This window comes from Schistocerca gregaria, chromosome 6 (assembly GCF_023897955.1).
Source record: "Schistocerca gregaria isolate iqSchGreg1 chromosome 6, iqSchGreg1.2, whole genome shotgun sequence".
Lineage (NCBI taxonomy): Eukaryota > Metazoa > Arthropoda > Insecta > Orthoptera > Acrididae > Schistocerca > Schistocerca gregaria.
This window is the reverse complement of record NC_064925.1, coordinates 305,414,566-305,431,055: the sequence shown is the minus strand read 5'-3', so window position 1 is coordinate 305,431,055 and position 16,490 is coordinate 305,414,566.

Below are 16,490 nucleotides of genomic sequence, written 5' to 3'. Positions count from 1 at the left end.
CATAGGCCCACTATTTCACCCATCCAAGAAAGAGAGCATGTGTGAAATGGAAGACACGTGCTCGCCAGCCCCTGCCCCGGTGTAAGGAATGGGAAGTTCATGGCCACGGTTTTCTTCGGCTGAGAAGGAGTTGTGTACACATACTTTATGGCAAAGGGCACAGCCATTAATTCCGATTCGTACTGTACAACATTGTGCAGAGCCATAAAGAGCAAGTGATGTGAAAAATTAAGGAAACGCGTTCTTCACCTACACGATAATGCAACACCCCACGCGGAGCGCACAACACAAGCTTCATTTCATTGCTCCAACGTTTTCGAAGGGAGATTTGTGAGCACCTGCCTCACAAGGCAGTTCTTGCACCGTGCAGCTTACATCTGTGCGGCAAGATGAAAGAAGAGTTGGGTGGAAAGAGATTTCGAAACAATGAGGATGTTCACATAGCGGGTCTCGAATGGCTCCGTAAATGAGAAGCGGGTTTCTATCGTCGCGGAAGTGCACGATTGGTAGAGCGCTGCGACTGTTGTTTACAGTGACTTGGTAACTAATATGAAAATTGTGGTCCTGTATCTGCGTCACTTTGAAGTGTAGCACACCGTCTGGAACCGCGTGACCGCTACGGTCGCAGGTTCGAATCCTGCCTCGGGCATGGGTGTGTGTGATGTCCTTAGGTTAGTTAGGTTTAAGTAGTTATACGTTCTAGAGGACTGATGACCACAGATGTTAAGTCCCATAGTGCTTCGAGCCATTTATGAAGTGTAGCACAGCATGCAATAATAGTTAATTGGCCTGCCTAAGTAGTGTGTAACTTACTTTTCGAAGTCCTCTCGTACAATAATTACGGCATCGCAATCATCGGATCTGTTTACAAGCAAATCACGTAGTCAGATTTGGAGTCGGCGATGCCAAAACACGTCGGAATGAAAGATGCATAGGCCTTGCGGTGATACGAATTGATCAAATTTTCTCTACTTTCCTGCTGTGGCAAATGGTTACATCACCATCTAAGTGATTACTCCGTATTTCACACTTCACTGATTGGCATAGGGTTCATACATACACTTGCACACTGTTTCTTGACACTTCCACTCTCGAATGGCACTTAGGGAAAATTAACATATAAATATTTCCTTGTGAACTCTGATCTCTCTTTTTTTTGCAACGGATATTTCTCCCTATGTAGGTGGGAGTCAACAAAATAATTCGTCATTTGGGGAAGAAAGACGGCGACTAAAATTTCTTGAAAAGAAAAAAAGTATTGTTTTGATGATAATCACCCCAGTTTTCTTATCATATATGTGAAACAGGTTCCCCTATTTCTCAGTAGTACAAATCGAGCTGCCCTACTTCGAACTGTTTCGGTGCCCTTTGTCAGTCCAATCTGGTAAGGATCTCATACCCCAAAACAGTACTTTGGAAGAGAATGGGCAACCGCTTATGTAGACCGTCTCTACAGTATATTTGTAACACATTCCAAGTCTTCTGCTAATACATACTGCCTTTGGTTCGCCTTCTCCAAAATTTGCTCTATTTGATGGTTCCAGTTTGAGTTATTCATAGCTGTAATCGCTCGATATCAAGTCGAATCGACAATCTTTCAATTTGTGTGATTTATCGTGTAACCGGAAGTTAATGGAATTTAATTGGTACTCAGATGGAGGATCTTACATTCTTTATTGTTAAGGATCAATTGCCGTTTTCGCTCCATGAAGACAAGTAGTCTAAATCATTTGCGATTTATTTTGATCTTAAGATGACTTTATTAGTCGGTAAACGACATCTTCAGCTGGCCTCCTGAGAAATCTGTTAAGAGGTCTCCGAAATCATTCATCTAGACTAAGAAGAGAAGAGGGCATATAATAAGTCCTTAGGGAGCCCTAGATAACACTTCCGTTTCTCTAGATGCCTCTATGCTTAAAAAAAAATCACACATCCAGTCACACAAATGAAATGATAATCTATAGGCACGGAAACTGATTAGAAGCCGCTTGTTTGTCAAAGGCCTTCAGGAAATCTAGCACAATGGAATCAATTAGCGATCCCTTGTGTGTAGGAGTCACTATTTCATGTAATAAGGAGACAGTTCTGTTTCACAAGCATGACGTTGTCTAATCTGTCGTGGTTACTTGTGAATATATATATATATATATATATATATATATATATATATATATATATATATATTCACAAGTAACCACGACAGATTAGACAACGTCATGCTTTCACACGTCACACCAATACACAAGACAGGAAATAGAAGAAATCTACTGAATTATAGACCCGCATCATTGACAAAGATTTGTAATAGGATACTAGAACAAGCCCCGTGCACCAGCGTTATGAAATACCTCGTAGAAATATATATATATATATATATATATTGTAGTATGGGATGGGAGTCTCATGCCGACTGGCTGCAAGTCATCTAGTGTTTCTTCTGTGTGTTATCGTTTTTTTAATATTTGTATGTCGTATTTTCTGAGGTAGGTATTGGGGACCAACCCAGAATTCCTCAAAACGAGCGCGGAAAACCACCTAAAAACCACACTCAGGCTGAGGGCTGTAAAGGCCAATCAACATTAAACCGGCACACAAATTTGATCCAGTCTCCCACTCAAGCAAGCTAGCGCGCGGCTTTTCGAGCCATAAGACCCGGTCGTAGACAGAACTCGAAAGAAAACAGTTATATAAAATATCACAGCCCCATTGACCTTCCACTGACACAGCTATCATTATACGAAATCTAAACACTAGACCTTATTTTGCCTCAGTTACGAAACGCTGTAATTGACTGCGGCGGCCTCATCTGTTGGCTAAACACACACCGAGTTAAAGCAAACAGTCCGTGCTACAGTAATTCTGCCCAATGAGCGAAAGTGGGCCGCGATGAGACGCTGTGTGTGTGTGTGTGTGTGTGTGTGTGTGTGGGTCGCGCTTAGGCCTGCTCATGGCGTTGCGAAGGCCGGCGTTACTGGTCGGCGCAGCTACTGCAGTTTAATGGGGCCGGCGGAGAAGCTGCAGTCAAGTGCGACAAGGCCTGCGGAGCAGCAGCTCAAAGTACTGCTGTGTGCTGGAGCAGGACTCACGTGGCTCGGGAAATCTTGTGCTCTGATCGAGCTTCCGATCGCCTCGTGATCTAGTGACATCCCATGGTACTATCTCGACGATGCTGGTAAGTGCAATATTACATTGACGTGACAAATGCCATAGGATAAGGATATTCACATATACAGAAACAATAGTATCTCGTACACAGGTATAAAAGGGCGGCGCATTAGCGGATCTATCAATCGGTCTCAGGTGATTCATTTGAAAAGGTTTTTAACATGACGACGGGCACATGATGGGAATTAAAAGACTTTCAATGCAGAACAGTAGTTGGTACTAGGCGCGTGGGACATTCCATTCCGGAAACCATTAGAGAGTTTAATATTCCGACGTCCTCACTGTCAAAAGTGCGCTGTGTATACCAGATTTCAGACACTACCTCTCACCCCGGACAACGCAGTGGCCGACGGCCGAGGGCAGAGGCGTTTGCGTACAGTTGTCAGTGCTAACAGACAAGCAACCCTGAGTGAAATATCCGCTAAAGTCAATGAGGAAGGTACCAAGAACGTATCCTTTATGGCAGTGCACTAGGCGCTGCAGTCCGGAACCGCGGGACTGCTACTGTCGCAGGTTCGAACCCTGCCTTGGCATGGATATGTGTGATGTTCTTAGGTTAGTTAGATTTAAGTAGTTCTAAGTTCTAGGGGACTGATGACCTAAGATGTTAAGTCCCATAGTGCTCAGAGCCATTTGAACCATTTTTTTTATGGCAGTGCAGCGAAATTTGGCGTTAATGGGCCATGGTAGGAGACGATGGACGCGAGTGCTTTTGCTAACAGCGTGACATCGGCTGCAGCGCGTCTCCTTGGCTCGCTACCATGTCGGTTGGGCCTTCGACGGCTACAAAACCGAGGCCTGGTCATATGAGTTCTGTTCTCAGTTGGTACGACCTGATGGTAGGCTTCTAATGATTCTGAGCACTATGGGACTTAACTTCGGAGGTCATCAGTCCCCTAGAACACATAACTACTTAAACGTAACTAACCTAAGGACATCACACATATCCATGCCCGAGGCAGGATTCGAACATGCGACAGTAGCGGTCGCGCGGTTCCAGACTGTAGTGCCTAGAACCGCTGATGGTAGGGTTCGAGTGAGGCGCAGACCACACGAAGCCATGGACCCAAGTTGTCGACAAGTCACTGCACTGGCAACTTAATGAGGGGGGTTTGTTTACATGGAATGGTTGGTTACTTGGAGACCATTTGTAGCCATTCATGGAATTCATGTTCCCAGATAACAATGGAATTTTAATGGGTGATAATGCCTCACGTAATGGGGCCACGGTTGTTCACGACTGGTTTGAACAACATTGTGGGCAGTTCGAGCGAACGATACAGCCACTCAGATCGCTCGGCAGGAATCCCATCCCATCAGACCATTATGGGACATAATCGAGAGGTCAGTTAGTGCACAAAGTCCTGCACCGGCAATAATTTCAAATTATGGACGGCTATACAGGCAGCATGGTTCAGTTTTTTTGTTTTTTTCTTTTCAGAAGACTTCAGACGACTTGTTGAGTCCTTGCCACGTCCTGTTGCTGCACAAGGGCGGGCAAAAGGAGGTCCAACACTGCATTATGAGTTATCTCATGACTTGTCGCCTCTGTGTATATTCTCGTGATCGTAATTGGATTCGGAGCTGCTTAGTCCACTATTTGTGAGACAAGGAAGCAAATGCACAAGGGGCGATCAAAAAAATCCATTTGATGGCGTTGCTGCAGTCTATATGCAACGTAGCACGACTCCAGTGTGGGTATATAGGCACCGACATACACTCATGTGATCAAAAGTATCCGTACACCCCGAAAAACATACGTTTTCCATATTAGGTGCACTGTGCAGCCACCTACTGCCAGGTACTCCTCAGTAGTCATTAGACATCGTGAGAGAGCAGACTAGAGCACTCCACGGAACTGACGAACTTCGAACTGGGTCAGCTGATTGGGTGTCACTTGTGTCATACGTCTGTATGCGAGATTTCCACACTCCTAAACATCCCTAGGTCCACTGTTTCCGTTGTAATAGTGAAGTGGAAACGTAAAGTGACACGCACAGCACGAAAGCGTTCAGGCCGACCTCGTCTGTTGACTGACAGAGACCGCCGACAGCTGGAGAGGGTCGTAATGTGCAATAGGCAGACATCTTTCCAGACCATCACACAGGAATTCCAAACTGCATCAGGATGACTGTTAGGTGGGAGCTGGCAAAACTTGGATTTCATGGTCGAGCGGCTGCTCATAAGCCAGACATCACGCCGGTAAATGCCAAATGACGTCTCGCTTGGTGTAAAAAGCTTAAACATTGGACGATTGAACAGTGGAGAAACGTTGCGTGGAGTGAAGAATCACGGTACACAATGTAGCGATCCAAAGACAGGCTGTGGGTATGGTGAGTGCCCGGCGAACGTCATCTGCCAGCGTGTGTAGTGCCAACAGTAAAATTCGGAAGTGGTGTTGTTATGGTGTGGTCGTGTTTTACGTGAGGGGGCTTGTACCCCTTGTTTTGCGTGGCACTATCACAGCACAAGGCTACATTGATGTTTTAAGCATCTTAATGCTTCCAACTGTTGAAGAGCAATTCGGGGATGACGAGTGCAACTTTCAACACGATCGAGCACCTGTCCACAATACACGGCCTGTGGCGGAGTGGTTTCACGACAATAACATCCATGTAATGGACTGGGCTGCACAGAGTCCTGACCATAATCGTATAGTACACCTTTGGGATGTTTTGCAACGCTGACTTGGTGCCAGGCCTCACCGCCCTACATCGATACCTCTCCTGCAGCACTCAGTGAAGAATGGGCTGCCATTCTTCAAGAAATCTTCCAGCACCTGACTGAACGTAAGCCTGCGAGAGTGGAAGCTGTCATCAAGGCTAATAGTGGACCAACACCATATTGAATTCCTGCGTTACCGGTGGAGGGCGCCACGAACTTTTGAGTTATTTACATGCAGGTGTTCGGATACTTCAAGGGACGAGTGTGGTATTCATGTCTTCCTGACGCCTGTGTGGTAAATACCGAAACGTGAACAGTACCGATGTTGCAAAAGGGCCAACTTATTTGTAACGTATGTCTTGTATTCGCTACACGCGATTCACATGTCACGTGACTGTGTCCAGTGGTGCTGTGTATGGGAAATTTTGGGCCCGTTCGAACGCGAGTATCGTCTGACCAGTCCTACTCCAAATGCAGCGCAGGAACCGGAGAGAGCCTGCCGCTTTATAATGTCGCGCGTGGACAGATCTTGCGTCTTCTGGCTGCTGCGGTCGAAGGTCGTTTGCACGCTACGCTGGCGGCCGGAGAAAATGCAACCGCAACGATGGTAATGTCGGCTGTGTCTAGGACTGCCCCGGAGACCTGAACCCATATTTTTTTTTGCGCAACCAAATTCGTGCCGTGAAACCTGAAACATAAATGGCGAAATATCTGGCGATGTTGAGCAGTATCCGCTCTCTATAAGCGATGTAATTCCAGGCAGTCTTCAAGAAAGAAGAAGGTAGCTTGGGCCACACAGTATAACTAAAAGCCCACACATACTGAAGGTTACTTACACTTGGATTTAAATCATTACCCACAACAAAAGTGAGGTGCAATACAAACGTTAGCGGACAGAGCGAGGAACATATGGGAAGCGGAACTTCGGGACGCGGAGCTGGTATATCTCGCCATTGCGTTCCTGAAGAATAAATATTCATTTGCTGAGATAAAGTGAGCATTAAGACAGCCACGAGAAGATCATAACGATGTACTGGCGTCTGAAAAATCCAAAATTTTCCTGCCATTGATTAAAAGTGTTAATTTAGTGCACAGGAAAGACCTTGTATCAGAATATCGCTATAATCTACAAAGCAATCCCGAAGATAGAAGAACATCTGACGTCGGCCTAGGGTGCTCTCGAACCGCTAGAGAAAGCAGGAATTTTGAAGATACCTCTTAGTTATGGGTACTACTAAAACAATGGTCGGAAAATGGCAACACCAAGGCACCTGTACAAGAGGTGAAAGCGGCGTATCAGCTGCAGCGGAACATGCTTTGCACCCGGAAGACTAGGATACAACTCAGGTACTGGCAGCCACAAGCGTGTGCTATGGAGGGTACACAGAGAAGCCATATACACTAGTGACTTAAATCGGAAGGCAGAAAGGGTGAAACTAAATGGTATCTGCTTTCCGGTGCCGAAAAAGACTTGTAGCAGTCTTCCACCATAGAAAGATGTAAAGATAATTTCTGAAGTATCCCACGGAAGCGTGACGGGATCGTTACTGTTTACTATATATATAAGTCATCTAGTAGGAAGCGTTGGAAGATCTTTAAGACTGTTTCCAGATGATGATGTTGTCGCTAAGAAAGGTCTATAATAAAGTAGAAACGAAGGAGAACAGAAAAAAAACAATACTCTGTTAATATACTTTGTAAATGATTTCTTGTAATAAGAAGTGCTTGTGTATTAGGATGTATGTTAAGAAAGTAGTCTTAGATAGAAGTATGGTTTCAGGGACAACGTTGCATGTAAGCCTTGGAAGGACAGATGTGTGGAGGATGGAGGAATGTTATGGAAGCTACAATGCCATAATTAAAAACCAGGAGGAGGAGGAGGAGGAAATTAGTGTTTAACGTCCCGTCGACAACGAGGTCATTAGAGACGGAGCGCAAGCTCGGGTGAAGAAAGGATGGGGAAGGAATTCGGCCGTGCCCTTTCAAAGGAACCATCCCGGCATTTGCCTGAAGCGATTTAGGGAAATCACGGAAAACCTAAATCAGGATGGCCGGAGACGGGATTGAACCATCGTCCTCCCGTCCCGAATGCGAGTCCAGTGTGCTAACCACTGCGCCATCTCGCTCGGTTAAAAACCAGGGAAATGTAGGTGATGAAAAGAGAACAATGATGTGCTGGTGCTAAGGTAGGATAAAATACCATTATTAAATGGAAGGACACAAATCGCAGTGGCTTTTAAAAAAAAAAAAAAAAAAGGTGAGTAAGTAGTTCACTTCGAAAGACCTCCATGAAACATGAATTTAGAAGTTGAAAAAGTTATTAAAATACTGAATTTTTTTACAAAATTTGCGTCAATTTTGTCAAGTAAGAAATGATTTTTCGGAAAGAAATTACAAGATTAGACTAGGTTAGTTGTAGACTGCCAAGTCTGGAGTAAGAAATATGTAATTTTAGTTTATAAGAATGAGAATTTTTTTGCAAGATTTAAAATTTGAAGCCAGGCTCGATAATTTTTATAGTTCTAACATTTTTGGAAAAAAACTTTATAATCATATGGGGTGTGAGACATGGCACCCTGCATCGCTTCTGTCTAGAGCTTGTGTATCGAGAGAATGACTCATGCGTGCACACTGACAGATGGTCTGAATCGGGTTCAGCCGAGTACGTAGTTCTAATTTTCATCTTCTAGAGGACAGTAGTGCATCGAGACAGTCAAGAAACAGGTCAAAAGAATGTTTTTGTGAAGAGTTTCGTTTATTTCTTGAAGTCTTTTTTGTTTATTTATGTTTGTACAGTTCTGTATATGCTTTTAGTAGCGTGAATGATGCACGATTGTGGTCTAAAGTAAATATGTAGATCACTGTTCGACTGATAACTGCTGTACGAACTAGCGTTAGAAATTTTTAAGACAGTGTGAATGCAGACGACAGGGAATTTTGCATCATAATATGTCAAGTAAATTTATGGTAATAGGAAAGCTAATTCGAGGCCAAATGAAAATAGTTAATAACGTAAAGTATAAACAAAATATCAGAATGTTAAATATTTATTTCGAGAAAAAGTACAGTGAGAAAGTGTGTTATTTGTTGATTGGCTAGTCATGAAAAGCGCAGAATAACGCGGGAGAGTAATGTTTTTTTATTGTCCTTAAAGAAAACTGACCAATCAGAACGGAGAATTCTTTGCGCGTCTTTTCTCTTGGAGATATAGAATGTTTACAGCAGTCTAAAGTAGTCGGAGCCCAGTCCGTCAAAGGTACAGTCGTGTGTTGTATGAGCTCCGAAGGAAGTTATAATTTGCCGGTTTTAGTTTGTATACATGTTTCAAAAGTGTTTTAAAGTAAAGGCATATTTATTCTGGTGTGTTTCTTATAGAGTACGGATTTTTAAGTACTTTGCAGAATGACCTGCAGACGATTGACGAATGGTGCAGGCTCTGTACGTAAATAAATGTAACGTCTTGCGTATACAGTACACTTCTATACAATCACACTATTGATGACAAGTTGGTGGGGACCGAATATTCCGCAAAATAATTGGCCACACCAACCTTAAGTGAATGACCACATAAAACAAATAGTAGGGAAATGAGATGCTAGACTGAGATTCATATGAAGAATCTTGAGGAAATTTAGGTCATCCACGAAGGAGGTGGGTTACAAGGCGCTTTCAATCACTATGTTTACACGGGGCTCCAAAAATCGGATTTCGTAAACAGATTTCACAATACCGTTTCTGTTTGGTCATGAAAATATTTCAAAACTGATTCTGGAAATCAGTTTCTAGCTGCCGGTTTCCCACTTCCACAGCCGAGTTTCGCTCCTATCTAAACGCACAACCGCTTTTGAAACGTGCTTTGAGTGACATAGTGTGCTTTCAAAATATTCGACTAATACGGACTGGGCGACTTATAGCACGGAGGAGGAGAAGCAGAAATATTATAATGAGCGTGAAACTCTCTATCTCTAATATTTAAGTAAAGAAAAGTAGTGGTTGTGTTGACTAATTCAGAAACTGGAATAGTTGTTTTCCAGACGCCTTATTTAACCGGGCTAGCAAATCCGCTTCAAACCTTAACATGTGAACACGATAGCGAAATCCGGTTTCAGAAACTCTGTTTCCGTCGTTCGGAAGATGGGTTGCACTTAAACGTAGTCACTAAGAGCGAGGTGTGCCGCAGGAACGGCGCACTACAAACAATTCACTGTCGCTATGAGACGATGCTCATAAAGTGAACCATTAGCAAACAGTCTCTGGGTACGTATTTCAATTCATTAAAATTTCAGGAGGGAAGTAAATTTCTCAATTAGCCACGCCACTCCCTATCCCCCAGTCTACATTAACGGTATTTTCTCAAGTTCCTCTTTCCCGCTTTCTACACCCTTTCTCTCATGACGATTTATGATGATGAAGAAAGAAGGGAGAGGGTAAAACTGGTGATGGCTCACGTCACCATTCGAAGTACGGATACTGCATCAATTTTGTCACATGCCCTCATTTCATGAGACACTGTGGAGAGGTGCGAGGACTCTTGGTCAGGGACTTCATGCCACCACCTCTTCTCTCCTCCACCGTAAAGTACTGGAAGGGTAAATTTCATAAAGGATTTCGAATCAGATTACTTCAAAATCAGGCGTTACAACACAGGCGTGCGTTGACGACTTTGCCCACTGAGTATAGTGTGACTGGAACAGTAGTTAATGTAGTCAGCAAAACAACTGTCGATGGCCGAAGCAGAGAGGATATAAAATGCAGACTGCTATAGCACGAAAAGTACCGGGTGATCAAAAAGTCCGTATAAGTTTCAAAACTGAATAAATCACAGAATAATGTAGATAGAGAGGTACAAACTGACGCACATGCTTCGAATGACATGGCGTTTTATTAGAACAAAAAAAAAAAAAATACAAAAGATCAAAAAATGTCCGACAGATGGCGCTTCATCTGATCAGAATAGCTATAATTGGCATAACAAAGTAATACAAACCAAAGATGATGTTCTTTACAGGAAATGCTCAATATGTCCACCATAATTGCTCAACAATAGCTGTAGTTGAGGAATAATGTTGTGAACATCACTGTAAAGCATGTCCGAAGTAACTTTTGTCGTTCGTAGGCGCCGAATGACGATACCGTCTTTGTGTTTCTTATAAGAGTAATACAGCAAGCTAACATGTATGTGACATGATTTGGTCAAATAGTATCAAGATAACAGCGCCGCAAACCATTGTACTGCAGTCAGGAGAAGAGGTCCACAAAAGTCTGCCTTGTCATGCCAAATGTAAGAGAACCAGTATCTCTGCGATGGTTCTTGTATCTACACTCCTGGAAATTGAAATAAGAACACCGTGAATTCATTGTCCCAGGAAGGGGAAACTTTATTGACACATTCCTGGGGTCAGATACATCACATGATCACACTGACAGAACCACAGGCACATAGAGACAGGCAACAGAGCATGGACAATGTCGGCACTAGTACAGTGTATATCCACCTTTCGCAGCAATGCAGGCTGCTATTCTCCCATGGAGACGATCGTAGAGATGCTGGATGTAGTCCTGTGAAACGGCTTGCCATGCCATTTCCACCTGGCGCCTCAGTTGGACCAGCGTTCGTGCTGGACGTGCAGACCGCGTGAGACGACGCTTCATCCAGTCCCAAACATGTCAATGGGGGACAGATCCGGAGATCTTGCTGGCCAGGGTAGTTGACTTACACCTTCTAGAGCACGTTGGGTGGCACGGGATACATGCGGACGTGCATTGTCCTGTTGGAACAGGAAGTTCCCTTGCCGGTCTAGGAATGGTAGAACGATGGGTTCGATGACGGTTTGGATGTACCGTGCACTATTCAGTGTCCCCTCGACGGTCACCAGAGGTGTACGGCCAGTGTAGGAGATCGCTCCCCACACCATGATGCCGGGTGTTGGCCCTGTGTGCCTCGGTCGTATGCAGTCCTGATTGGGGCGCTCACCTGCACGGCGCCAAACACGCATACGACCATCATTGGCACCAAGGCAGAAGCGACTCTCATCGCTGAAGACGATCGTCTCCATTCGTCCCTCCATTCACGCCTGTCGCGACACCACTGGAGGCGGGCTGCACGATGTTGGGGCGTGAGCGGAAGACGGCCTAACGGTGTGCGGGACCGTAGCCCAGCTTCATGGAGACGTTTGCGAATGGTCCTCGCCGATACCCCAGGAGCAACAGTGTCCCTAATTTGCTGGGAAGTGGCGGTGCGGTCCCCTACGGCACTGCGTAGGTTCCTACGGTCTTGGCGTGCATCCGTGCGTCGCTGCGGTCCGGTCCCAGGTCGACGGGCACGTGCACCTTCCGCCGACCACTGGCGACAACATCGATGTACTGTGGAGACCTCACGCCCCACGTGTTGAGGAATTCGGCGGTACGTCCACCCGGCCTCCCGCATGCCCACTATACGCCCTCGCTCAAAGTCCGTCAACTGCACATACGGTTCACGTCCACGCTGTCGTGGCATGCTACCAGTGTTAAAGACTGCGATGGAGCTCCGTATGCCACGGCAAACTGGCTGACACTGACGGCGGCGTTGCACAAATGCTGCGCAGCTAGCGCCATTCGACGGCCAACACCGCGGTTCCTGGTGTGTCCGCTGTGCCGTGCGTGTGATCATTGCTTGTACAGCCCTCTCGCAGTGTCCGGAGCAAGTATGGTGGGTCTGACACACCGGTGTCAATGTGTTCTTTTTTCCATTTCCAGGAGTGTAACATATAATTTTCGTTCAGCTACAACAACGGCTGCGAGAAACTGATACATTCACTACTAGCAAGGGTTGACCGTGGTGCTCCACAGATGCGCCTCACTCTAGACTGACAAGACAAGAGACTATGACGCGGAAGAGAACTCGACAAGTACTCCAAAAATTGCCCCAAAAATTGCCGTACTATGGTCTCCCATAGTGCACAGGTATCAAGGTCATTTATTTACCTGTGTGCGTATGGTGAAACGGCACAAACCTATTTTTTATCCAAACGTTACATTTCCCGACATGGGTTCCTTATCAAAACTTCATCTGCTAAGTAAGAATGAATGTTCTCGTGGCGACATCCATTAATAAAGTGCTCTTGGGTTTTAAGTCGCGTCAAGTGATTAACTGCCCATGTGCTTTCGATAGAGATTTCCTCTGCCGTTGTCAAGTGGTTCACTGTCGCCTGAATGCCGCTGCCGAGCCCTGCCGTCCCCAGTGACGTCACTGCTGCCAAGTTCAAGAAATGGCTCTGAGCACTGTGGGACTTAACATCTATGGTCATCAGTCCCATAGAACTTAGGACTACTTAAACCTAACTAACCTAAGGACATCACACAACACCCGTCATCACAGGGCAGAGAATATCCCTAACCCCGACGGGAATCGAACCCGGGAACCCGGGCGCGGGAAGCGAGAACGCTACCGCACGACCACGAGCTGCGGATTACTGCCAAGTCCTGCGCTATATATGGCAATGTTTTGCTCGAGTCAGCTGTAGCAGAGCGTGGACTTTATTATCAAAAAGACGTAATACATGAAGCAATAGATATCAAAATATCGGACAACACTCTAAATAAAGACTGTGGACTGCGGCTGAGTACAGCCCGGGGTCCTGTGGTCTGGGAGTTGACGCAGGCGCGGCGGTCGTGCCACCAAAACATTGCCGTATATGGGGCGGGCCTGGACACCAGTGACGTTACTGGCGGCAGCGCGGCTATATAAGTACTTCACAATGGCGGAGGAGATCTTTGCCGAAAGCTCGTGGACAGTTCCCACCTGACGCGGCTTGAAATCCGGGAGTATTTTATTCGTCTGATAAATTCGCTTTACAACCCCTAGAACCCAGTAACAGGATTTTGAAACACCCTATATAATTTTCGTTGATAGCGATCATTTAACCTCGAATTCTGACATAATTTCGCAAGATGAAGCCGTAAATACGAGTGCTGTTCAATAAAGAACGATCAAAAATGTTTTTTGAAAACATGCCTTCACTCATCCCCATAATTTTGATGCTAGTTCTCAAAATAGTTTCCTTCGGATGTGATGCAGTTATTCCAGCGTTTTTGCGAGTCTACAAAGACATGCTGGAAACTATTTTTGGAAAGGTCCTCCAGAATCGCCTCTGCAGCCTTCACTATTGTTTCTGATGGTGGAAAATGCCTCTCACGAAGTTGTTTCTTCATATTAGGGAATAGAAAAAGGCCACAAGGGGCTAAATTCCGACTGTAGATAAGAGTGAGGTATGCACGTCACATTGATTTTCGCAAATTATTCCGTAACAACATCTGCAGCATGCGGCCATGCATTATCATGGTGCAGGACGTAGCCAGTGCACGGATAGGTGGTCTTTTGTGGCTGATATGGACTTGTAAAGTTCTCGAGACATCTCTGTAATACTGACCAGTTACTGATATGTGTGCAGATACAACATGTTGAAAAACCATTCCGTGAATATTTAAAAAATGAGACGACTGTAACTTCCACAGCAGAGGCAACCACAGTTGCTTATTTGGGAGTTGGTGATGAGGGAGCTTTCCACAGTGAGCTGTCCGCAGCTCGTGGTCGTGAGGTAGCGTTCTCGCTTCTCGCGCCCGGGTTACCGGGTTCGATTCCCGGCGGGGTCAGGGATTTTCTCTGCCTCGTGATGACTGGGTGTTGTGTAATGTCCTTAGGTTAGTTAGGTTTAAGTATTTCTAAGTTCTAGGGGACTGATGACCATAGATGTTAAGTCCCATAGTGCTCAGAGCCATTTGAACCACAGTGAGCTATGCTGTTAAAGTGATGGAGCTGTTTCATTAGCAGTGATATGTTGCTTCTTGTAACGCAACGTTACTCAACCTTTCAGTATCTGTGACCCAATTTTCATTCGTAATTTTCATGGTCCTCCCTGCTACCCTTTCGTCATACGAAAAAATATGTATGATGTTAGGGCTACTAGTGCAGATATTTTTATTGGTGACTGAGGACAGTGTACTGAACAACATTACATCAATATTTACTTCATTCGCAGACTAACAATTATAGCAGTTAGGAGTAGAATGTTTTTAGATTAATTAGTATTTCCCGGTACATGTGGCAAGTGCAAGCAATTGATGATTTTTTTCCGCTGGCCAGCAGGTGAGGTTGGGTTGGGTTGTTTTGGGGAAGAGACCAAACAGCGAGGTCATCGGTAGCAGGTGAGGTGTTGAGGTGTGAAAGTCTGTATGCAAAACTTTTCGGCTATATAGATAGGAGCAGAAAACATCAGATAGTGAATTATATCGACGTTTTTGTGGGAAGTCTGTTAGCCTAAGAGAAAAAGCAACTAACACACTGAACTGGGTGCATATTAAGATACCAATGATTACAATCCTAACGCCTTGTACACACACACACACACACACACACACACACACACACACACACACACACACACACACACACACATCTCTCTCTCTCTCTCTCTCTCTCTCTCTCTCTATATATATATATATATATATATATATATATATATGAATTCTTCTTCAGCAATATATATATATATATATATATATATATATATATATATATATATATATATATAGAGAGAGAGAGAGAGAGAGAGAGAGAGAGAGAGGAAGGATCCACTACAATGACAAAACCTGAGAGAGAGAGAGAGAGAGAGAGAGAGAGAGAGAGAGAGAAATAACAAATCGCTCTTTGAATTTTGACTACAATGGACTGTTGACTTTTTTCACTGAGAGTAAGATATTTCGTATACTACTGTGATTTTGAACATCCTACCTTTGACAAACCAGATTTTCTGCTTTGAATCCTTCGAAGACAAGACAAACAGGGAAAAGGGAGTCACTAATAATTACAAATCTTGCTTTAACTTAGTATTGAAAAGTTAATTATTTAACGAGTTGTGAACTACTGATACAGTCTTTTAGTGCATTATATTAGTGTAAACATCAATTTAATTTTCTTAGTACGGCGGAACATACTTAGCTTTTCTTTTCTTTCAGTAAATTGATCAGTTTTTGAATTCATGTTTTTTCCTTTTCGATAAGCTCGCACCTCATACCCCCCTCTGCTCCATCCCACCCCGTTTGAAGTTGTAACTCCGCCTTAGGGGAGACGCGGCCCGCAGGTTGAGAATCACTGCTCTAACATCGGCTTCACCTCCACTGTTGCGGTAGGTGATCCGAACGTCTCTCACTTTGCCCGCCTCTCACAAGTGGGGACCAGGAATGTTAACAGTGAAACAAGGGCGTTGTTTTTGTTTCACGTAAAACTAACAGAATATAATACGATTAAATCCTAGCACGAGAAATTATGCTGTCTCGAGATGGTTTATCAGTGCAACCGAGTCGGTAAGGTAAATGATTGCTTTGGTCTTCGGTTTGGAGGTCTGGCTCGCTTGTTAAAGCAAGATCTGTTACACCTTCATCACAGAAGAAGAGACGTGATACCATCCCTGTAATTGAGTGGTGGCCTTCGCTGCGCGTCGTTCTCCTAATCCGCTTAACCACAACTGGGAGCGGGCGGTGCCGAAATGATTGCTCAATCCGTCAATGCAGAGAGCCGCTTCCACGCTCGGCGAGCACAGCCCCGCGTTTCGCAAGACTGCGGCACAGTTCTGTCAGCTCGGTGACCGGAACGGCCGCAACCGTGTCACACACCATTTCGCCTG